At 33.2% G+C, this 23,414-nt stretch overlaps 4 non-coding genes and 3 pseudogenes across 4 annotated transcripts; 5 read left to right on the forward strand and 2 right to left on the reverse strand.

Annotated features, from left to right (window-relative positions):
- Nucleotides 1-6,571: 6,571 nt before the first annotated feature.
- On the forward strand, nucleotides 6,572-6,729 carry LOC132297687 (U4 spliceosomal RNA). The gene has a single exon (XR_009479358.1). It is a non-coding gene; the product is annotated as a U4 spliceosomal RNA (small nuclear RNA).
- A 4,459-nt stretch (nucleotides 6,730-11,188) lies between these two features.
- Nucleotides 11,189-11,344, forward strand: LOC132297692 (U4 spliceosomal RNA). The gene has a single exon (XR_009479362.1). It is a non-coding gene; the product is annotated as a U4 spliceosomal RNA (small nuclear RNA).
- Nucleotides 11,345-11,823: 479 nt separating this feature from the next.
- LOC132296024 (GPI mannosyltransferase 1-like) lies at nucleotides 11,824-14,874 on the reverse strand (annotated as a pseudogene).
- Nucleotides 12,715-12,885, forward strand: LOC132297695 (U4 spliceosomal RNA; annotated as a pseudogene).
- Nucleotides 14,875-18,393: 3,519 nt separating the features above from the next.
- Nucleotides 18,394-18,549, forward strand: LOC132297697 (U4 spliceosomal RNA). Its single transcript, XR_009479367.1, has one exon. It is a non-coding gene; the product is annotated as a U4 spliceosomal RNA (small nuclear RNA).
- A 519-nt stretch (nucleotides 18,550-19,068) lies between these two features.
- Nucleotides 19,069-21,954, reverse strand: LOC132296025 (GPI mannosyltransferase 1-like; annotated as a pseudogene).
- On the forward strand, nucleotides 19,977-20,132 carry LOC132297700 (U4 spliceosomal RNA). Its single transcript, XR_009479369.1, has one exon. It is a non-coding gene; the product is annotated as a U4 spliceosomal RNA (small nuclear RNA).
- Nucleotides 21,955-23,414: the final 1,460 nt, after the last annotated feature.

Genomic DNA, 23,414 nt, shown 5'->3' on the forward strand with positions numbered 1-23,414 from the left:
GCCTTAAACTCACTCCCATTTTATTTTTTGAATGTGAAGATCAAAACTAGCAGTATATGGTTGTAATCAATTCTAGATTTTTCATACCTTGGCCAAATAAATTAAGTGTAATCCTAGGAACACCTAAAAGATCTCATTTGCTGCTGATTCTCTTTCATTCCTGTAGTTTTCTCACTTCTGGAAAATAGAGACATTTTCTAGGCTTGACTCCTATGTAAGGAATGCACCGAACATGCTGATTTTACATTTAAGAAATTGCATTGCCATTGTCCTTCAAATCTACATGCCTTCTCAATTGAAACTCCAACATGTTTCACATTGAGAGGTATTTATGCATGTAGAAATTATAAAAAATAAAAAAATAAAATCTTGTGGCATGAGCATGAATGCACTATGACAGTGTTCAATTGTTTACACAGTGGGAAGGGTACCATATCATTGGAGCTTTTGGAGCAAGCCTCGCAAATAGACACTCTAATAGTTCCTATGTGGTTTGTTTAATGTAAGTATTAATTCATCTTTTCTACTTATGCATCATCTTTATTACTAATTTGATAAGCTTTCCATTTTTTTCTGGTAAAAAAAATTTAGGCAGAGGTTTGATATCTGGGGTTGCATTGGCTGCCAAGTTTATCAACCCTGCTATTCCAGTTTTGGTTGTTGAACCAGTGGGAGCACCTACTTGCTTGGATTTTGTACCGTGGAAAATCAGGTGGTGTTTTTGACAAGTGCAGATTGAAATTCAATTGCTAGGAAATTAATTATTTTTTTTTGCAAATGGATTTACTTCCTATTTTGGCACATTGATCAATCATGAATTCTTGAATTGTAAAAATATTTTAAGTTTTTTGATATGTTTAAAGTGGTATTTCAAGAGATTGTTTAGGTTATGGTTATTGACATTAACATATAGAATTGCAATTATGAATGTGTTGATATATTTTTGAATTAAATGATAATTGAAAATTGATGCCAATTGCAGGTTGTGTGAATGATTAGGTAGCATTTAAGGGTAATTTTTTATAATTTTTTTTTTAAAAAAATTATGTTATCTACGGGGAGCTTGAAACCCCCGTAAATATTATTTACGGTAGTCCAAATTCGTCGTAGAAAACTTTTCTACGGCACGCGTCGGTGCCTTGTGAGATTATTTACGGGTAGTTTAAATTCATCGTAGAAAACTTTTCTACGGCACGCGTCGGTGCCTTGTGAGATTATTTACGGGTAATTCAAATTCGTCGTAGAAAACTTTTCTACGGCACGCGTCGGTGTCTCGTGAGATTATTTACGAGTAGTTACAATTCGCCGTAGAAAACTTTTCTACGGCATGTTTCGGTGCCTCGTAAGTTAATTATTAACGGGTAAATATTCATGTTGTAAATAAATTTAAGTATTTACGAAACCCTCATACACGAGGGCCTATAATGCCCGTGAATAACTTTTCACGGCACTTTTGACCCCTCGTAGAAACCCTTTTTTCTTGTAGTGTTAAGTATTTAACTCACACAGTCAATATCTAGACTTTGACAAATCATCCATGTCACTACTAGTATTATTTTATTAATATGTATAAAATAATACACCAACCTGTAGGTACTAGACTATTCTACTTTAAGAATATCTAATCCTAATCCAACTTACACAAATAATAACCATAGATGATACATTTTAATCATCTAACACACACAACAATATAATTACACTTTGGCAAATCAACCATGCCATTATAAATATATTTGTTTATATATTGGCAATTCATCCATGCCTCCATGTATGTATATTTATTTATACATTGGCAAATCAACCATACCATTTAAAATATATTTATTTATATATTGGCAACTCAACCTTGCCTCCTTAAGTATATTTATTTATACTAATAAACTAGCAACTCATCCATGCTTCCGATGTATATTTTTTATTCATACAAATACTTAGGCAATATATTTACGCCTATGACGACTCATCCATGTACAAATTGTAGGCTCAATGATAACTAATTTATGCATAGATATCTCATGTAGACTATAAGTACATCCCTAATTTAACAACCAGTCTATCCATATATACCAGATAAAAAAAAAATACTAATAATCTTAATTAACAGACATATATATACACATATATTATATAATATATATGTGTATAAACTTCCCCTAATAATCCTTGATTATTTAAATTCTATATATATATATATATATATATGTATATATATATACATATATATCCTTCCTTCCATACTAATCACAATTTAATAAAATCCACTTACACACATATATACATAATTATATATATATATACATATATACCCCACATTCCATAACAATATAATAAGTTATTATATTTACGCAAAATAAATGCTATCAATCATTGTAGTAACACTCTATGGCTTTTCGGACACCAAGAACACCTCTTCTAGGAGTTATTTTCAACCCTAACAGGCTTAAAACCAATTCTGAAAATTCACCGGACCTCACAGGACCTTAATGAGACCCTAAACAGTGCCCTACGCGCCCCCACGCGCCTGGTTTTACCGCACACGCTTCCATGCGCTTATACACAGTGGCAGCTGTCCTCACTCGCCTACACGCGCTGTACACGCGCCTAATTTGCCCTCTGCGTGTGCTAGCCTCTCCTCATTAGTTGGGCGCACCGTAGCTACAAGACGCAGCCACACTGGATCAATCTATTGTTGACCATTCTACATCCACGGTACACGTGTACAAGCGCACCATCTTTCCATGTGCCGTGATGTACCTAATCCCTCACCCTTGTATTAATTAATCTAAACCACCAGATCCCCATGTGCATCATCTTATCATGTGCCGCATAGCACCGAATTAATCCATTATATATTAAGTTAAACCCATGGCTTAGATTAGGGGTTGCACTAACCTACCGTGCAAACGACCACACTGGATCAGAAACCCTATTGATGCGCCGCAGCCTCTAATTCATAGAACAGTATAAATATTTTATTTATGCACATTTATAATTATAACAAAATTCAAAAAAATATAAAATAAATTCAGAAAAATATCTAGAAGATTCTTAAAATTACCAAAAAATTCCAGAAACTCTAGAAACCCTTATTAATCCTAATAGGTCCAAGATCAACCTATAACTTGATTTTTAAAATATAAGTAACACATATATATACAATTTAAAATCTACTAATCCAAAAATAAAAATATAATAATTTATCCTTTTAGTTATTCTGATCTAACTATGATTGTAAACAATAAATTTAATCTAAACATTGATACTCAAGGTGATAAATTTATGGGTCCTAAGAGGAGAGTTAGAAAAGAATTTGCCTGAAGGTTTCGAAACAAAACCGAGGCGCATCAATTGCTGGTTGAAAACTATATCCCTTTTTATTGCTCTCTTTGGCCTGGGTTCTGCCCGAGCACAGAGAATTTTTGGAAAGGCTCCCTTAGGTAAAGCCCAAACAATTCTGAGTTCCAAATTTTAATTTCATAACCACGAGCTTCTGATCTAACTTCTTGTGGCAAAATTTTGATGATTTGCATCCCACCAGAGAGGATGCTGAAACCACAAGAACAAACATTCATGGTATCAACCAAATGTAGAATTGGTCCATGGGAACTTAAAAATAGCATCATTGCGTTTTTGTTGAGGCTTACTTTTATTTCGACATCGTACTCCTGCCAAGAGTCTTTGATTCATAGTCTCGTCTTCATGTTGATCTCCTCTATATGCCATTTAGAGTAACAAATGTTGAGAATAAGATATGTTGATCATCTTTGTCTCACTCCAAAAACCCATTTCAGAGATGGTATTGGGAATCAAAGAAAAAGCTTGAAATACGCAATTTCGTGATCAACGAACAGCTAAACTCTCGTGTTTTTCTTTTTTTCTTTTTTTTGAGTGTTAACATAACAAGAATAATGATAAATAATCCGAGTTATGTGAATAGGGATGACCAGTACTTACATAAATTTGGTCGAATGTGTCAGACACCCTATCATTAAACATATAACAATACATCAAATAATTTAAGAGAGAGAAAAATAAAAATAAAAATTGTTGAAGTTAAAAACTGAATGATTTGGGAATTAAAATTGATTTGATTTAAATGAGTCAAAAACTAAGTTGAATAAATGCCACCAAATACAGACCTCCTACATAATGTGATTATTATTTTCTTTCTAAAATTTGATTAGTTAGTAAATTTATTCACTAAATGGAGGAGACATTCACAATATGTAGGGGGAAAAAAAAATTCCATAATAATATAGATTTCTTTTATTTATGAGTTAGATGAATAATGTCAATTCACTTTAAAAGTGCAGCATATTTATTTTTTGTATTAAATATAGGCTCGCGAGCATTTAAAACTCATGTATATATATATATATATAGCTCATATAACTCCTTAAAGGCTTATAGGTTCTCAAACCACACATTTATTGTAGGGGCCAATAAGAGCCTTCCTTCAATTAGCGGAGTGGGTGATAAAAATACTAAAATATCATTCCTACAATTAAAAATAAATAAAAATTCAGTTAATGTAAAATTACTATTATATCTTTTATTTTTTAGATTTATATACAACAAGGAATGACGTTTTGGGAATCAATAAATGATAGTTTTGGACTTTATTAAATTTAATCAATCATGTGCTAGACACATGTTTTTTTAACGGTGCATTATTAACGATAACAGCCAAAAAAGTCATTATTTACAGTATTTTTTAATTCTTGAAGTAGTTACATATCCAAAGTAAAATAAATGAGTGTTATTTGCTAAAAAAGTAAGCCTTATGAGTGTTTTAGATATTTATGTGCTGTTTGATAAAACTGAAAATTAAGTACTGAAAATTTTAAGAGCTGAATTTTAAGCGCTAAAGTTTTTGAATGAAAATTAAAAAATAAATTTTTTTTGAAATATTTTTTAATTTTCAATGTTCAACATTCAGTGATAAGTGATGTCTCTATCACTTAAAATTTTATCTCATTTTAAGTGGCTCTTACCGTTTTCAGCGATATTCAAAATGCATTATCAAATGCACTTAATTGAATAAGTACTTAATACATTCAAAATTATGCGTTGAATTAAATAATCAAACAACACCTAGTCCTTAAATATAAAAAGTAACATTAACTTGAATTCTTAGCTATTGGATTGAAACACAATCTCTTAATCAAACAACTGACAATATAAATTTGAGGTGGCGACTGTTGCTAGCGTGATTTTATTGGTCAGTTTTAAGCCCACTATTACACGTCAATTATTTTACTCATTGACTTTCTCGGTTCTATAAACCTAGTTTGAGAATCTAAAAAGTGGTTTATTTATATTCTAATTATATTACTTTATGAAACACACTTTGAAAAGAGCCTTTTGAGTTACCTTATGACCTTTTTTTTTTTGTAATTTTTTTTAAGTGAAGAAAAGAGCATGTCGGTGGATTTTTGCTTTGTTGTCCCTCTAATTTAGGATATAGCAATCTACTCCCTCCAACAGTTTATTTTTATTTTTATTTTATTATTATTATTTAAAAAAAAAAAAAAAACTCAGAAAAACTCCAACCCTCACCTTTCAAAATTCAACATTAACTTATTATTTTACTTTTACCCACATACACATTAAGTTATTAATTAATTTTTATAATTACACAACAACTTAAGAAGAACCAAAATTGTGAAAAAGAAGAATATATTTTCTCATGAAATATTTATTTGAGAAAAAATTTATTTAACATACATATATGAATTTGTTTGACATACAAGTTATTCATAGAGAGAGACGTTTAGAAAAATAATAATAATAATAAATAAATAAATAAAGCAACATGGTAGAACAGGTCACAAGGAATATAATTAGAATATAAATAAACTACTTTTTAAATTCCCAAACTGGGTTTCTAGAACTAAGAAAGTCAATGAGTAAAATAATTAACGTGTAATAGTGGGTTCAAAACTGACCAATAAAATAATATAAATTCATATTAAGTCTAACCCAACCAACATTGTTACGCAAAGCCAAAATTTTCTAGCCTAGCTAGTAAGATGCCTCCCGTTGCCTCTTAAAGCGCATGGGTTCAAGTCTTGGCACCAACTAATCCCTAACAAAAATAAAAAAATAAAAAAAAAACGAAAAAAAAAAAAAATTATATTGTTACGCAAAGTAGTGTAGTAAAAATAAGTAGCCGCCTTTTGGGTCAGCTCGGCCCACTTGGATGTATTACAAAAGTAGCACTCCTCACAGGAAAGTTGCTTCCTAGGACAAAACCTTGAAACAAATAATAGTCTAATTAATAATTTTTAGAGTTTAAAATCTTCAGCATATGTTTGAAATTTATAATTTCGGACACAGCTTGGTATAGCTACATTAAATAGAAGGTTCTAATTTGATTAATGGAGAGAATTAAGAACCTGTTGTAAACTTAACAAAAGGGTTGTGCAAAGTTGGTTTGGAACTAGGAATTAATTGAGAAAATTATAATAACTACAACCTATGTGACATAGTCCCACATCGAAAAATTGTAAGAAGTTGAGGAAAAATTATAATTATAAAAACAATATGTAGACAACTTTTGAAAGGTATCATTGCGCTTGGGGCAATGACGCAGCTCATGAGGTTTTAACCGAGGCGCGTCAATTGCTGGTTGAAAACTATTTCCCTTTTTATTGCTCTCTTTGGCTTGGGTTTTGCCCGGCCATCGAGAATTTTTGGAAGGGCTCTCTTCTTGTGTAGAGAGCCCTACAATTCCGAGTTTGAAATCACTGTCAAAATGCTATGTAGAATTGGTCTTGTGTGTAGAATTGAGGTTGAACACTTGTGCTACATACCTATAAAAATAGCAGGATATCCTGAGCGAAGTAGCAGAAAAGAGATGAGTTTCTCTAGCAGAAAAGATATGAGTTTCTCTAAGATTGAAAACTCACGGTTGTAGTGTAGATATATGTGATAAAAATATATGGAAAAGTTGTGGCTTGGATCTGTACGCGTAAGATGGAATAGAAGGGCCTCATGCAAGAACTGCCAACCATATAGCAAGAACAAAACCCCAGAGATCAGTCCGAACATAATTCTCTCTCTCTCAAAAACATGTTTATCAAAGCAACCCATAAATGGCATGGATCAGTAGCTCCCATGCCACCAAGTCTCTGGGCTTACATTCCTTTACTAGAATTCCAGTCCATAATGGAGGAATTCTAATAGATTGGAATTGGCAAGGATCAAGAACTAAGATGATAGGGTAGATTCTCAAATGAACAACAAGCCCATACCTGAAGCAGAAAACAGAAAATTCCCCAATGAGCGATCGATTATTGAATTTGGCATAAGAATAAATGCAATCAATGGCGAGTACCGATATGTAGAAAGTTCGTATGGGGACTTTCCAGAGGCCATCAAAGAAGCGGTTTCAGAAAACACAAGGTAATCAACATCTGTATATCTGACCACCATATCAGTGTCATGCCATTCACCATAAAGAATTAAAAAGAGTTGAAGAATTGCTGAGAAAAGAAGTAGGGAACAAAGTTTCATTGATGCCATTGCTGCAAGAAAATAAAAAACCCATACGGTGAATTCTATTTGCATCTTGAATATCATGCTGGTTCAGAGGAATGAGAAGTTGTTCCATATTAACTTCATATAGATAAAAATGCTAAAATCACTTCTCAATCATTCAACAGAATTTGCTTTGAGCCCTTCACCCATCCATTATGATAGCTCAATATTTGATTCCAAATCAGAAGGGACAATAACAAGTCAGACAAACGATATCATATCATTGGAAAACAATGATATGGATGCATTCCCTTGATATATAAACTATGAAAAGCACATCACACCAAAGTTTGATGAAGGATATGACCAATTCCTGTAGGCCACAATAGGATGCATTGACAACCAAATGGTCAACTTGAGACGATCAACATGAGGAACACACCATGAACAAGGAGAAGTCTGTCGATTGATATGGATGAAGGTGTTTTTTTTTCCCCCGGTAAATGATGAAGGTGTTACTCTGTCCTGGAATCCGAAATGGACTTAAGTTTTCTGCTTTATGGGATAAAGCCTGTAATGCAAAGTATCCATTCAGCATTTCTGATTCCGGCCAGGACAGTGTAGAAACAACAGTTTAGTTGAGACATTCAATCAAACAGTCAATGGACAGGCTTCAAGTGTGTTGTGTAAGGAGACAAGTTCTCAATGGATGTAGATTTGGTCCACCACCTTAATTTACGACTCTGCATTAATTGAAGGTTCTAATTGCAGAATTAAGAGCATAAATATCGATTCAAGAATAGAAAAGCAGGGAAAAAAAAAGGCAGTGCCTATATTTACCTTTGTGCGAAATCTCACGACTACTCTGTCTTTGATTCATATATATGTAAAATATAAAATTCAATAGAGAGTGGAATATCTCATTTGTAAATTGTGGAGGGTAAAATTTTCACCATTCTAAGAAATTTTTTCAATAATTGCCTAGTGCACGTGCAACATAAGTATTACATGTGCATGGTGGTGGATTACTCGACACTACAATGTCAAGATAAAAAATTTAAGATATTCATGCATCACATTTTCCATTGCAAGAGTTCTAGGCTTGGCCCCATTACATTATGTTGTTCTAGAATTAGATAAGATTATAATAAAAAAAAAATCGAAAATTGAAGCGTGACATAATTGATAGACAAAATACCCATTGATATTTGAAGGAATGATTGGTGGCATGCAAAGAATTCAAACTATCCAAAAATTCAAAAAAGTTGAAAGACACACATCAATTGTTGGGTCCCAAATTGAAGCAATAATAGGGTTTGAAAAGAGGAATGGGGATTTTCATTTGGTCCAAATTGTGACCAATGAAGAGTTGAAACAGAGTTAGTGTTGGGACATGTGAGCACTAAATAGTAATAGCCATGGCAACTGACACCAATAAAAGCAAAATTAAGACTGACAAATGAAGAGGAGTTGAAATAGAGTTTGCGTTGGGCATGTGAGCACTAAATAGCAACCATCACAAATTATTTTCTGAAATGTTTTAGAAAATAAAAATTCAATTTTATATTTTCTGAAATGATTTAGGAAATTATATATATGTATATACTAGTATGTATATTTTGTTTTAGGTAATTATTTAGAAAATATAAAAATTCAGTATGTATATATATACTACATATTGAATTTTAATTTAATGATTTGTATATACATTAAATAATCAGTGCCTATATTGAATTTTTATTTTCTAAATCATTTCAGAAAACCTCTCTCGACTTGTAGTCTTTTCTAGTAAACTCTCTCGTCTAATTTTTTTTATCAAAGAACCCCCTCGACTTGTAGCACTTTCCAATAAATCCCATTATCTAATTTTTTACCAAAGAACCCCCATCAACTATCTAAAGGGGCAAAAGTGTCGGTATTTGGACCAAAATGTCATTTTATTTAAATTGTAATTTTTTCAAACTTCAAAAATTCATATCTCACAAACCGTACGCCCAAATATTACAAATAATATATGTACGAAAAGCTTATAAAACAAGAATTCCAAAAATATAAATTTTTTGTAACAAAACTTCATAACCAAAGAGAAATAGACAATATAAAAAATTATTACAGCAATATTATTTTATTTATTTTTTATAAAATATTCAAGTTATTACTAAGAAATTTTTTAGAATTATTCATTTTCATATAGAGCACAACATATATATAAAAAAAAATAAAAAATGAAAAATAAAAAAAACCGAATATTCATTTTTATTTATTTTTTAAATGGTGAGTCTTTAAAAGAATAAAAATACTTTGACACAAAATATGATATTTCATGAAATCGATCTTTGTTGGGACTAAATTTTTTATATATTCGGCTCCATATTTAAATGAATAATTCTGAAAATTTTCTTGCAAATATATCGAATATTTTATTTTTTAAAAATAAAATAAGATTGTTGGAGTTGATTTTTAAATTGCCTATTTCTCTCTGGTCATGAAGGTTTGATGTACAATTCTTATATTTCTGCAATCCTTATTTCATAAACTTTCCGTGCATATATTATTTACAATTTTTAAATGTACAGTTTGTGATATATGAATTTTTGAAGTCTGTGAGAATTAAAATTTAAATAAAATGGCATTTTGGTCAGAACATTAAATCTTTTACCCTCTTCAGATAGTTGAGGGGGTTCTTTGGTAAAAAATTAGATAAGGGAGATTTATTGAAAAAAAGCTACAAGTCGAGGGGATTATGTGTTTAAAAAAAATAGACAATAGGGGTTTACGGAAAATGCTACAAGTCGATGGGGTTTTCTGTACTTTGCCCAATATTTTTTTTATCAATTTAATTATAGGTTTTCTTTTAGATATCTCATTCAATTAGCACACCGTGTACTCATTCAATACTAAGGTGTTTGTTTGAAGAGCTTATTCAATTAAATGTGTTACGACCTCACTTAAGTAAAATTTAAAGTAATAGGACTTATGATAAGTAAAATTTAAAGTAATAGGACATATGAAAACTGAAATTTTTAAAAATATATCACAAAGACATTTATTTTTTCATTACCACTTCCAAAAAAAAAGATGGGTGTTATTTGCTCATAAAGTAAATCTTAAGGGTGTTATAGTCTTAGTCCTTGAATATAAAAAGTAACATTAAATTGAATTCTTAGTAATTGATTGAAACACAATCTCTTAATCAAACAAAATGACGATATAAATTTATTTGCTCAGAAGTCTATTTTTAGAGCACCGAATTAGGATCCTAAAATTGAAATTAGAGAAAATTGAGAGATGATGGGAAAATACATTCCTAATCAAACACACGTTTTTTTGTGTCAGCTCGGCCCACTTGGATGTATTACAAAAGTAGCACTCCTCACAGGAAAGTTGCTTCCTAGGACAAAGCCTTTGAAACAAAGAATAGTCTAATTAACAATTTTTAGAGTTGAAAATCTTCAGCATATGTTTGAAATTTATAATTTTGGGCACAGTTTGGTATAGCTAAATTAAATAAAAGATTCCAATTTGATTAAGGAGAGAATTAAGAACCTATTGTAAACTTACCAAAAGGGTTGTGTAGAGTTGGTTTGGAAATTGGAATTAATTAAGAAAATTATAAAAGACATAGTCCCACATCGAAAAAGTGTAAGAAGTTGATGAAAAAATTATAATTATAAAAACAATACGTAGGCAACTCATAAAAAGTATCATTGCGCTTGGGGCAATGACGCAGCTCATGAGGTTCTAACCGAGGCGCGTCAATTGCTGGTTGAAAACTATTTCCCTTTTTATTGCTCTCTTTGGCTTGGGTTCCGCCCGGCCATCGAGAATTTTTGGAAGGGCTCCCTTTTTGGGTAAAGCCCTACAATTCCGAGTTTCAAATTTTAGTTTCACACCCACAAACTTTTGATCTAATAACTTCCGATGGCTAAATGCATCCCACTGGAGAGGATCCCGAAACCACAAGAACAAACACTCATGGTTGGTCTTGTGTGTAGAATTGAGGTTGAATGAACCCTGGATTTGATTGAATATAAGCCAGACATCTATAATAAGAAGTATATATACTTGTTTGATGATTAGAACTCAGATAGGTATCACTTATGCTACATAAGTTCCACATCGGAAAATTGTAATGTTATACCTATAAAAGTAGCACGATATGTGACAAGCTTGCGACAATGAAGTAGGTCGTGGCAAAACCCTTCCTTCTTCTTTCAATCCCTTGGCCTGGTTTCAGCCCCGGCCATTGAGAATTTTTGGAAGGGTAATATTCCAAGGAACAAACTTTAGTTCAAGCAAAAACACACCCAATATATATTTTGTCCCCACTTCAAATGCTCAACTTCTGATCAAACAATTCCGGAGCCGGACACCAATAAATTCAGTCAGATTCCTCCTGCTATAAGTCAAGTGAACTTGAGAAAAAGCCATAAAACAAAGCTGAAGAAAGACTTGCTTGCCTTCAAATTCAAGAAGATAACCCTACAACAACCAATGAGTTTGTGCTCCCATCCATAATAAACCAAAGGACAAGCCTTCCCATTTAAGCTTGATATGGCACCATGGCAGAAGAACCACACAAAGTACTGCACTGCGACGACCTGCCAAAATAATAGGCCAATAAAACACTAAGATTCATCCGAGCTCGCTCCAAATTTCATTATTTAAAAGACAGTACAAGGCACTAGGTTAAATTCACAAACCTTATTAAATGCTACATATGCTGCAGTCTGCATAAAGAAACAGAATGGCAAATCCTGAGCGAAGTGGACAGTTGTTGTGTAGATAGATATGATAAAAATATAAGGAAAAGTTGTATCTTGGATCTGTAGGCGTAAGATGGAATAGCAGTAGCCTTTTGGGTCAGCTCGGCCCACTTGGATGTATTACAAAAGTAGCACTCCTCACAAGAAAGTTGCTTCCTAGGACAAAACTTTTGAAACAAATAATAGTCTAATTAATAATTTTTAGAGTTGAAAATCTTCAGCATATGTTTGAAATTTATAATTTCGGGCACAGTTTGGTATAGCTAAATTAAATAAAAGAATCTAATTTGATTAAAGGAGAGAATTAAGAACCTATTGTAAACTTACCAAAAGGGTTGTGCAGAGTTGGTTTGGAATTAGGAATTAATTGAGAAAATTATAAAAGTCCCACATCGAAAAAGTGTAAGAAGTTGATGAAAAAATTATAATTATAAAAGCAATACGTAGGCAACTCATAAAAAGTATCATTGCGCTTGGGGCAATGACGCAGCTCATGAGGTTTTAACCGAGGCGCGTCAATTGCTGGTTGAAAACTATTTCCCTTTTTATTGCTCTCTTTGGCCCGGGTTCCGCCCGGCCATCGAGAATTTTTGGAAGGACTCCCTTCTTGGGTAGAGCCCTACAATTCCGAGTTCCAAATTTTAGTTTCAAACCCACATACTTCTGATCTAACTTCTTGTGGCAAAATGTCCCATGGAGAGGAACCCGAAACCACAAGAACAAACATTCATGGTATCAACTATATGTAGAATTGGTCTTGTGTGTAGAATTGAGGATGAACCCTGGATTTGATTGAATAAGCCATCACCTACTTAAACAAGAGAGAATTATACCAAGATAGATAGCACTTATGCTACTAAGTCCCACATCGGAAAAGTGTAAAGTTATACCTATAAAAATAGCACAAGGGAAAAACCCTTCCTTTTTCTTTCGCATCACCTACTTAAACAAGAGAGAATTATACTAAGATAGATAGCACTTATGCTACTAAGTCCCACGTCGGAAAAGTGTAAAGTTATACATATAAAAATAGCACAAGGGAAAAACCCTTCCTTTTTCTTTCGCTCCCTTGGCCTGCTTTCGGCCCAGCCATCGGGAATTTTTGAAAGGGTTCCTTCTTGGGTAATGCCCGAAAATTCCAAGAAACAAACTTTAGTTAACTCAACCAAAAACACACACCCAATATATATTTTGTCCCCACTTCGAATGCTCAACTTCTGATCAAACAATTCCCAGAGCCAGACACCAATAAATTCAGTCAGATTCCTCCTACTATAAGTCAAGTGAACTCGTGAAAAAGGCATAAAACAAAGCTGAAGAAAGACTTGCTTGCCTTTGAATTCTAGCGGATAACCCTACATCAATCAATGAGTCTATGCTCCCACACATAATAAAACATAGGACAAGCCTTCCCATTTAAGCTTGATATGATGGCACCATGGCAGTACTAAAGGCAACAGGCAGAGAAGAACCACACAAAGTACTGCGCTGTAAAATTAGAAGGCAACCACTAAGATTCATTCGAGCTTGCCCCAGATTTCATTATTCAAAAGAGATTTCAATTACAAGGCACCAGGTTAAATTCACAAACCTTATTAAATGCTACTGTCACCACAAAGAAACAGAATGGCAAATCCTGAGTGAAGCGGAAAATGAGAACTAGCTAAACAATAATTTGAGGCAGAAAAGAGATGAGTTTCTCTAAGATTGAAAACTCAAGTTCGTAGTTTAGATAGATGTGATAAAAATATATGGAAAAGTTGTGCCTTGGATCTGTACGCGTAAGATGGAATAGCAGGGCCTCATGCAAGAACTCCCAACCATATAGAAAGAAAAAAAACCCCAGAGATCAGTCCGAACATAATTCTGAATAGATTGGAACTGGCAAGGATCAAGAACTAAGATGATAGGAAGTGCATAGATCATAGGGTAGATTCTCAAATGGACAAGCAGCCCATACCAATGCAGCTTCTAAATTATTACCTGTATTTGGTGCTTTAACTAGCAATGTTTAAAACTTGTACCTTGCTAAACCTTACTTTCCATGTCTCAGTATCACAAATGAGAGTCACTAAATGATAACAAACACCATTGAACAAAATAAAGCTTACACTCCATCCAAGTCATAATGGAGAGAAGCCTAATATTCTTAACTAAACCTTAAATACTTCCATATTCCAAGTGCACTGAGAGCATGTGTACAGTACTTCACAATTTTACTACTTTAAACAAGCCTATCAAACAAAGTTAACAAATCGTGCAAGAAAACATTTTTTTCATTTCTTCAAATAAACAAAATCAATCCATACCATGAAATACCATACCAGAAGCAGAAAACAGAAAATTCCCCCAGGAGCGATGGATTATTCAATTTGGCATAAGAAGAAATGCAATCAATGGCGAGTACCGATATGTAGAAAGTTTGTATGGGGTCTTTCCAGAGGCCATCAAAGAAGCAGTACAAGAAAACACCATAAAGAATTAAAAAGTGTCGAAGAATCGCAGAGAAAAGAAGTAGGGATCGAAATTTCAATGAAACTGCAAGAAAATAGAAAACCCATACGGTAAATTCTATTGCATCTTGAATATCATTCTGGTTCAGAGGAATGAGAAGTTGTTCCATATAACTTCATATAGATAAAAATGCTAAAATCACTTCTCAATCATTCAACAGAATTTGCTTTGAGCCCTTGCCATCCATTATGATAGCTCAATATTTGATTCCAAACCAGAAGGGACAGATAACAAGTCGGACACACGATATCATATAATTGGAAAACAATGATATGGATGCATTCCCTTGATATATAAACTACGAAAAGCACATCACACCAAAGTTTGATGAAGGATATGACCTATACCTGTAGGCCACAATAGGATGCATTGACAACCAAATGGTCAACTTGAGACGATCAACATGAGGAACACACCATGAACAAGGAGAAGTCGGTCGATTGATATGGATGAAGGTGTTTTTTTTTTTTTCCCCCGGTAAATGATGAAGGTGTTACTCTGTCCTGGAATCCGAATTGGACTTGAGTTTTCTGCTTTATGAGATAAAGCCTGTAATGCAAAGTATCCATTCAGCATTTCTGATTCCGGCCAGGACAGTGTAGAAACAACAGTTTAGTTGAGACATTCAATCAAATAGTTAATGGACCGGCTTCAAAATTAGTGTGTTGTGTAAGGAGACAAGTTCTCAATGGATGTAGATTTGGTCCACCACCGTAATTTACGACTCTGCATTAATTGAAGGTTCTAATTGAAGAATTAAGAGCATAAATATCGATTCAATAATAGAAAAGCAGGGGGGGAAAAAAAAAACAGTGCCTATATTTACCTTTGTGCGAAATCTTACGACTATTGTCTTTGATTCATGTATATGTAAAGTATAAAATTCAATGCAGAGTGGAATATCTCATTTGTAAATTGTGGAGGGTAAAATTTTCATCATTCTAAAAAAAAATTCGATAATTGCCTAGAGCACGTGCAACATAAGTATCGCATGTGCGTGGTGGTGCATTACTCGACACTACAATGTCGAGATAAAAAATTTAAGATATTCATGCATCACATTTTCCATTGCAAGAGTTCTAGGCTTGGCCCCATTACATTATGTTGTTCTAGAATTAGATAAGATTATAATATAAAAAAATATCAAAAATTGAAGCGTGACATAATGTATAGGCAAAAATACCCATTGATATTTGAAGGAATGATTGGTGGCATGCAAAGAATTCAACTATCCAAAAATTTAAAAAAGTTGAAAGACACACATCAATTGTTAGGTCCCAAATTGAAGCAATAATTGGGTTTGAAAAGAGGAATGGGGATTCCCATTTGGTCCAAATTTTGACCAATGAAGAGTTGAAACAGAGTTAGTGTTGGGGCATGTGAGCACTAAATAGTAATAGCCATCGCAATTGACACCAATAAAAGCAAAATTAAGACTGTGACCAATGAAGAAGAGTTGGAATAGAGTTTGCGTTGGGCATGTGAGCACTAAATAGCAACCATCACAAATTATTTTCTGAAATGTTTTAGAAAATAAAAATTCAATTTTATATTTTCTGAAATGATTTAGGAAATTATATATATGTATATACTAGTATGTATATTTTGTTTTAGGAAATTATTTAGAAAATATAAAAATTCACTATATATATACTACATAGTGATTTTTTATTTAATGATTTATATATACATTAAATAACCCGTGCCTATATTGAATTTTTATTTTCTAAATCATTTCAGAAAAACTCTCTCAACTTGTAGTCTTTTTTAGTAAACTCTCTCGTCTAATTTTTTTTATCAAATAACTCCCTCGACTTGTAGCACTTTCCAATAAATCCCATTATCTAATTTTTTACCAAAGAACCCCCATCAACTATCTAAGGGGGTAAAAGTGTCGGTATTTGGACCAAAATGCCATTTTATTTAAATTGTAATTTTTTTGAACTTCAAAAATTCATATCTCACAAACCGTACGCCCAAATATTACAAAGAATATATGCACGAAAAGCTTATAAAACAAGAATTCCAGAAATATAACTCTTTTTTGTAACAAAACTTCATAACCAAAGAGAAATAGACAATATAAAAATCTATTACAGCAATATTATTTTATTTATTTTTTATAAAATATTAAAGTTATTAGCAAGAAAATTTTTAGAATTATTCATTTTCATATGGAGCACAACATATAATAAAAAATAAAAAAAAACCGAATATTCATTTTTATTTATTTTTTAAATGGTGAGTCTATAAAAGAATAAAAATACTTTAACACAAAATATGATATTTCATGAAATCGATCTCTGTTGGAGCTAAATTTTTTATATATTCGGCTCCATATGTAAATGAATAATTTTTAAAATTTTCTTGCAAATATATCGAATATTTTATTTTTTAAAAATAAAATAAGATTATTAAATTGCCTATTTCTCTCTGGTCATGAAGGTTTGATGTACAATTCTTATATTTCTGCAATCTTTATTTCATAAACTTTCCGTGCATATATTATTTACAATTTTTAAATGTACAGTTTGTGATATACGAATTTTTGAAGTCTGTGAGAATTAAGATTTAAATAAAAGGGCATTTTTGTCCAAACATTAATTATTTTCTTCACTTCAGATAGTTGAGGGGGTTCTTTGGTAAAAAAATTAGATAAGGGAGATTTATTGAAAAAAAGCTACAAGTCGAGGGGATTATGTGTTTAAAAAATTAGACAATAAGGGTTTACTGAAAAATACTACAAGTCGATCAGATTTTTCTGTACTTTGCTCAATATTTTTTTATCAATTTAATTATAGGTTTTCTTTAGATATCTCATTCAATTAGCACACCGTGTACTCATTCGATACTAAGGTGTTTGTTTGAAGAGCTTATTCAATTAAATGTGTTACGACCTCACTTAAGTAAAATTTAAAGTAATAGGACATATGAAAACTGAAATTTTTAAAAATATATCACAAAGATATTTATTTTTTAATTACCACTTCCCAAAAAAAAAAAGATGGGTGTTATTTGCTCATAAAGTAAATCTTAAGGGTTTTGTAGTCTTAGTCCTTAAATATAAAAAGTAACATTAAATTGAATTCTTAGTTATTGGATTGAAACACAATCTCTTAATCAAACAAATGACGATATAAATTTATTTGCTCATAAGTCTATTTTTAGAGCACCGAATTAGGATCCTAAAATTGAAATTAGACAAAATTGAGAGATGATGGTAAAATACATTCCTAATCAAACACACGTTTTTTGGGGTCAGCTCGGCCCACTTGGATGTATTACAAAAGTAGCACTCCACACAGGAAAGTTGCTTCCTAGGACAAAGCCTTTGAAACAAGAATTGTCTAATTCATAATTTTTAGAGTTGAAAATCTTCAGCATATGTTTGAAATTTATAATTTCGGGCACAGTTTGGTATAGCTAAATTAAATAAAAGATTCTAATTTGATTAATGGAGAGAATTAAGAACCTATTGTAAACTTACCAAAAGGGTTGTGTAGAGTTGGTTTGGAATAAGGAATTAATTGAGAAAATTATAAAAGACATAGTCCCACATCGAAAAAGTGTAAGAAGTTGATGTAAAAATATGATTATAAAAGCAATACGTAGGCAACTCATAAAAAGTATCATTGCGCTTGGGGCAATGACGCAGCTCATGAGGTTCTAACCGAGGCGCGTCAATTGCTGGTTGAAAACTATTTCCCTTTTTATTGCTCTCTTTGGCCCGGGTTCCGCCCGGCCATCTAGAATTTTTGGAAGGGCTCCCTTTTTGGGTAGAGCCCTAAAATTCCGAGTTTCAAATTTTAGTTTCACACCCACAAACTTTTGATCTAATAACTTCTAGTGGCTAAATGCCATCGCATTGGAGAGGATCCCGAACCCACAAGAACCAACACTCATGGTTGGTCTGGTGTGTAGAATTGAGGTTGAATGAACCCTGGATTTGAATGAATATAAGCCAGACATCTTAAAACGAAGTGAGAATTATACTTGTTTGATGATTATGAACTCAGATAGGTAGCATTTATGCTACATGAGTCCCACATCGGAAAATTGTAACGTTATACCTATAAAAATAGCACGATATGTGACAAGCTTGAGACAATGAAGCAGGTCGTGGCTCCCTAATTGGGCAAAACCCTTCCTTTTTCTTTCAATCCCTTGGCCCGGTTTCAGCCCCGGCCATCGAGAATTTTTGGAAGAGTTCCCTTCTTGTGTAATGCCCTAATATTCCAAGGAACAAACTTTAGTTCAAGCAAAAACACACACCCAATATATATTTTGTCCACACTTCGAATGCTCAACTTCTGATCAAACAATTTCGGAGCCGGACACCAATAAATTCAGTCAGATTCCTCCTGCTATAAGTCAAGTGAACTTGAGAAAAAGCCATAAAACAAAGACGAAGAAAGACTTGCTTGCCTTCGAATTCAAGCAGATAACCCTACAACAACCAATGAGTTTGTGCTCCCATCCATAATAAACCATAGGACAAGCCTTCCCATTTAAGCTTGATATGGCACCATGGCAGTACCAAAGGCAACAGGCAGAAGAACCACACAAAGTACTGCACTGCGACGACCTGCCAAAATAATAGGCCAATAAAACACTAAGATTCATCCGAGCTCGCTCCAGATTTTATTATTTAAAAGACAGTATAAGGCACTAGGTTAAATTCACAAACCTTATTAAATGCTACATATGCTGCTGTCTGCACAAAGAAACAGAATGGCAAATCCTGAGCGAAGTGGACAGTTGTGTAGATAGATATGATAAAAATATATGGAAAAGTTGTATCTTGGATCTGTAGGCGTAAGATGGAATAGCAGTAGCCTTTTGGGTCAGCTTGGCCCACTTGGATGTATTACAAAAGTAGCACTCCTCACAGGAAAGTTGCTTCCTATGACAAAACCTTTGAAACAAATAATAGTCTAGTTAATAATTTTTAGAGTTGAAAATCTTCAGCATATGTTTGAAATTTATAATTTCGGGAACAGTTTGGTATAGCTAAATTAAATAAAAGAATCTAATTTGATTAAAGGAGAGAATTAAGAACCTATTGTAAACTTACCAAAAGGGGTTCTGCAGAGTTGGTTTGGAATTAGGAATTAATTGAGAAAATTATAAAAGTCCCACATCGAAAAAGTGTAAGAAGTTGATGAAAAATTTATTATTATAAAAACAATATGTAGACAACTCAAAAAAGGTATCATTGCGCTTGGGGCAATGACGCGGCTTATGAGGTTTTAACTGAGGCGCGTCAATTGCTGGTTGAAAACTATTTCCCTTTTTATTGCTCTCTTTGGCTTGGGTTCCGCCCGACCATCGAGAATTTTTGGAAGGGCTCCCTTCTTGGGTAGAGCCCTACAATTCCGAGTTCCAAATTTTAGTTTCAAACCCACAAACTTCTATTTAACTTCTTGTGGCAAACAAACTACTAATCTAACTTCTTGTGGCAAAATGTTCCCGAAACCACAAGAACAAACATTCATGGTATCAACTATATGTAGAATTGGTCTTCTGTGTAGAATTGAGGATGAACCCTGGATTTGATTGAATAAGCTATCACCTACTTAAACAAGAGAGAATTATACTAAGATAGATAGCACTTAAGCTACTAAGTCCCACATTGGAAAAGTGTAAAGTTATACCTATAAAAATAGCACAAGGGCAAAACCCTTCCTTTTTCTTTCGCTCCCTTGGCCTGCTTTCGGCCCGGCCATCGAGAATTTTTGAAAGGGTTCGTTTCTTGGGTAATGCCCGAAAATTCCAAGAAACAAACTTTAGTTAACTCAACCAAAAACACACACCCAATATATATTTTGTCCCCACTTCGAATGCTCAACTTCTGATCAAACAATTCTTGGAGCCAGACACCAATAAATTCAGTCAGATTCCTCCTACTATAAGTCAAGTGAACTCGAGAAAAAGGCATAAAACAAAGCTGAAGAAAGATTTGTTTGCCTTTGAATTCTAGCAGATAACCCTACATCAATCAATGAGTCTATGCTCCCATACATAATAAAACATAGGACAAGCCTTCCCATTTAAGCTTGATATGATGGCACCATGGCAGTACTAAAGGCAACAGGCAGAGAAGAACCACACAAAGTACTGCGCTGTAAAATTAGAAGGCAACCACTAAGATTCATTCGAGCTTGCTCCAGTTTCATTATTCAAAAGAGATTTCAATTACAAGGCACCAGGTTAAATTCACAAACCTTATTAAATGCTACTGTCAGCATAAAGAAACAGAATGGCAAATCCTGAGTGAAGCAGAAAATGAGAACTAGCTAAACAATAATTTGAGGCAGAAAAGAGATGAGTTTCTCTAAGATTGAAAACTCAAGGTCGTAGTTTAGATAGATGTGATAAAAATATATGGAAAAGTTGTGCCTTGGATCTGTACGCGTAAGATGGAATAGCAGGGCCTCATGCAAGAACTCCCAACCATATAGAAAGAAAAAAAAACCCCAGAGATCAGTCCGAACATAATTCTGAATAGATTGGAACTGGCAAGGATCAAGAACTAAGATGATAGGAAGTGCATAGATCATAGGGTAGATTCTCAAATGGACAACATGCCCATACTAATGCAGCTTCTAAATTATTACCTGTAAACCAGAAAATACGACACAAAGAAAGTCACGAATTATAATTATGTATTTATAATGACACAGAATGAAATATGTATTTGGTGCTCTAACCAGACAATGTTTAAAACTTGTACCTTGCTAAACCTTACTTTCCATGTCTCAGTATCACAAATGAGAGTCACTAAATGATAACAAACACCATTGAACAAAATAGAGCTTACACTCCATCCATGTCATAATGGAGAGAAGCCTAGTATTCTTAACTGAACCTTAAATACTTCCATATTCCAAGTGCACTGAGAGCATGTGTACAGCAGTACTTCACAATTTTACTACTTTAAACCAACCTATCAAACAAAGTTAACAAATCATGCAAAGAAAACATTTTTTTGCATTTCTTCAAATAAACACAATCAATCCATACCATGAAATACCATACCTGAAGCAGAAAATAGAAAATTCCCCCAGGAGCGATGGATTATTAAATTTGGCATCAGAAGAAATGCAATCAATGGCGAGTACCGATATGTAGAAAGTTCATATGGGGTCTTTCCAGAGGCCATCAAAGAAGCAGTATCAGAAAGCACCATAAAGAATTAAAAAGTGTCGAAGAATCGCAGAGAAAGGAAGTAAGGAACGAAATTTCATTGATGCCATTGTTGCAAGAAAATAAAAAAACCCATACGGTGAATTCTCTTTGCATCTTTAATATCATGCTGGTTCAGAGGAATGAGAAGTTGTTCCATATTAACTTCATATAGATAACAATGCTAAAATCACTTCTCAATCATTCAACAGAATTTGCTTTGAGCCCTTCACCCATCCATTATGATAGCTCAATATTTGATTCCAAACCAAAAGGGACAGATAACAAGTCAAACACACGATATCGTGTCATTGGAAAACAATGATACGGATGCATTCCCTTGATATATATAAACTATGAAAAGCACATCACGCCAAAGTTTGATGAAGGATCAACTCACATAATTTGTGCACTAGTAACGAATTATCTGACCATGGCTCAGGACTCTCCCCAAGCTTACCTAGAACATTATTTTTGGGTAACTACATGCATATTTAGGTATTATTGTCGATTCAAAATGGCTTTAAGACAACATGAAAAAATAAAAATAAAAAATAGGAGAAGGGAGAGAGAGAGAGAGAGAAAGAGAGATATCCATATTTCATGGTACAAGGAATTAATTGACAATTAAACTAATTTGTCCCAAGTCAGCTCCCTTGCTCTGTATCTTTGCTTTCTATGTCACATTATTCGATACTCAACTTATCTATGGTACAAGGAATTAATTGACAACCAAATGGTCAACTTGAGACGATCAACATGAGGAACACACCATGAACAAGGAGAAGTCTGTCGATTGAAAGTGTTTTTTTTTTCCCTGGTAAATGATGAAGGTGTTACTCTGTCCTGGAATCCGAAATGGACTTAAGTTTTCTGCTTTATGGGATAAAGCCTGTAATGCAAAGTATCCATTCAGCATTTCTGATTCCAGGACTCTGTAGAAACAACAGTTTAGTTGAGACATTTAATCAAACAGTCAATGGACAGGCTTCAAAATTAGTGTGTTATGTAAGGAGACAACTTCTCAATGGATGTAGATTTGGTCCACCACCATAATTTACGACTCTGCATTAATTGAAGGTTCTAATTGCAGAATTAAGAGCATAAATAAGTAAATCACAGTATCAAAGACGATAAACTTTATTTTGCAGCTTTATATCAATTCAATAATAGAAATGCAGGGGACAAAAAAACCAGTGCCTCTATTTACCTTTGTGCGAAATCTCACGACTACTCTGTCTTTGATTCATATGTTCATGTTAATCTTCTCTATTATACCATTTACAGTCGCAAACATTGAGAATAAGATCTGTGGATCATCCTTGTCTCTCACTGCAAAAATTCAATTCAGAGATGATATTATTGGGAATCAAAGAAAAAGGCTTGAAACACTCAATTTCTTGATCAATGAACAACTGACTCATGTTTATTTTATTTTATTTTTTTTCTCTTTTCTTTTTTGGA

The sequence above is a fragment of the Cornus florida genome, unplaced genomic scaffold, assembly GCF_030987335.1.
Source record: "Cornus florida cultivar Cherokee Brave unplaced genomic scaffold, ASM3098733v1 CherokeeBrave_3.0.0_Hap2_Chr02, whole genome shotgun sequence".
Classification (NCBI taxonomy): domain Eukaryota; kingdom Viridiplantae; phylum Streptophyta; class Magnoliopsida; order Cornales; family Cornaceae; genus Cornus; species Cornus florida.